This window comes from Dasypus novemcinctus, chromosome 7 (genome assembly GCF_030445035.2).
Source record: "Dasypus novemcinctus isolate mDasNov1 chromosome 7, mDasNov1.1.hap2, whole genome shotgun sequence".
In the NCBI taxonomy this organism is placed as follows: Eukaryota; Metazoa; Chordata; class Mammalia; order Cingulata; family Dasypodidae; genus Dasypus; species Dasypus novemcinctus.
This window is the reverse complement of record NC_080679.1, coordinates 98,090,792-98,093,203: the sequence shown is the minus strand read 5'-3', so window position 1 is coordinate 98,093,203 and position 2,412 is coordinate 98,090,792.

Sequence of the window (2,412 nt, the reverse complement as noted above, 5' to 3'; positions counted from 1 at the left end):
CTCAAAGAGCCCCCCTTTTTTCTTACTTCTTCTTCCTTTCTTCTCCCTCCTTCCATCTTCCCTTCCTTCGATAGCTGTTTGTTGACAGACTATACTGTGCTAGAAACTGTTCTTGGCACTGTGGATACAGAGGTGAACTAGCAGTCTATAAACTTGATTTTTGAAAAACAGGGTGCAATAATAAAAAATGACCAGACACTAAATTGAGCAAAAAGGCTCCACTGAGGGAGTAATATTTAAGCTGAGACTTGAGTACAAGAAGGAATATGAAGGTAAAGATCATTCCAGAGAAAGAAAACAATAACTGCAAACTTCCTAAGGCAGGAATGAGCATGGCATTTTCCAGTTACAACAGACTGCATGAGGTTGGAGAGGATGACAAGAGCATAATATGTGGGGTTTGGAAAACAGGGTCAGAAGATTGATGTTATCTTCAGAGCCTAGGGTTTTTAAGAGGGGAATTACAAGATCTGATCTATGCTTTTAAAAGACCACTCAGGCTGTGATGCAGAGAATGATTTGTAGGAAGCAAGGATGGAAGCAGAGAGACAGGAGGTAATAAATGGTCCAAGTTAATAGATTATCATGTTGTGGACTAGGGTGGTAGCATATAGACAGAAAAGGCAGACCGATTTGTGATATTATATTAGTGAAAGTAATACAGTGACCCAATCAGTGTTTTAAAGCAGTAGAAGTTCATTAGATGTTCCTGATTAGTGTACTTCACTGTATATCGTGTTGTAGAGAATAGAGGTCCTTCTACCTCTTGCCTCCACTCTCCTCTAGGGCCTCAAATGTCCTCCTCATGCAGTCATTCAATGGCAAATGAGCATGGAGGTATATGTGGGAAATTTGTATGGCTGGTTCTGTAAGTGTTACACATCACTTTATTTTTTTTTAAGATGTATTTATTTATAAACACACCCCCCTCCCCATTGTTTTGCACTCACTATCTGCTTTCTGTGTCCATTCACTGTGTGTTCTTCTGTGTCTGCTTGTCTTCTCTTTAGGTGGCACGGGGAACCAATCCTGAGACTTTCTGGAGTGGGAGAGAGGCGCTCAATCTCTTGTGTCACCTCAGCTCCCGGGTTTGCTTTATCTCTAATATCTCTCCTCTGTATCTCATTTTGTTGCATCATCTTGCTGCACCAGCTTTCCACATGGGCCAGCACTCCTGCATGAGCTAGCATGCCGTGCAGGTCAGCACTCCACACAGGCCAGCGCTCTGCATGGGCCAGTACTCCGTGTGGGCCAACTGTCTGCTCAGGCCAGCTTGCCTTCACCAGGAGGCCCTGGGACAAACCCTGGTAGACAGGAGCCTAATTCCTTGAGTCATATCCGCTTCCCATATATCACTTTAACTCACATTCTCTTAGCTAGAACCTAGTCACATGACTTCACCCAACTGCAAAGAAGGCAGGGAAATGTAGTTTGTGACAATGCCCAGGTAGAAATGGAATCTGGTGTGTAATTGTTGAACAATCTCTACCAACATCTTGTTTTGGAGGTAGAGACCACAGACATGTAAATGGATCGGATGAGATTGCTGAGAGGAACATAATTAAGAATGAAGCCTAGAACAGATATTTGTACACCAATGTTCATAGTAGCATTATCCACAATAAGCAAAAAGTGGATGGAAGCAGCTCAAGTGTCCACCAACCAATAAATGGATACACAAGATCTATCAAAAAGAAGTATGATACATGCTACTACATGGGTGTACTTAAAAGACATGTTGAGTGAAATAAGCCAGGCACAAAAGAACAGCTAATGTATGAGCTCACTTATGTGAAATACCTAGAATAAGCAAATTCATAGAGTCATAAGTAGATTACCCTTTACCAGGGGCAAGGAGGAGAGGGGAAGAATGGAGAGTTATTGCTGGATATATGCAGAGTTTCTGTTTGGGGTGATGAAAAATGTTGGATAATGGATGATAGTGACGATAGTACAACATTGTGAATATAATTAATATAACTTAACTGTACACTTGAAAGTGGTTAAAATGGGAAGATTTGAGTTGTATATATGTTACGCAATAAATTTTTTTTAAATTTCTCTCCGCGCCCCCCACCAGTTGTCTGTTCTCTGTGTCTATTCACTGCGTGTTCTTCTTTGTCTGCTTCTGTTGTTGTCAGTGGCATGGGAATCTGGTTTTTTTTTGTTGCGTCATCTTGTTGTGTCAGCTCTCTGTGTGTGTATGGCGCCATTCCTGGCAGGCTGCACTTTCTTTTGCACTGGGCGGCTCTCCTTACGGGGCACACTCCTTGTGTGTGGGACTCCCCTATGTGATTGGGACACCCCTGCGTAGCATGGCACTCCTTGTGCACATCAGCACCGCACATGGGCCAGCTCCACTTGGGTCAAGGAGGCCCGGGGTTTGAACCACGGACCTCCCATGTGGTAGAT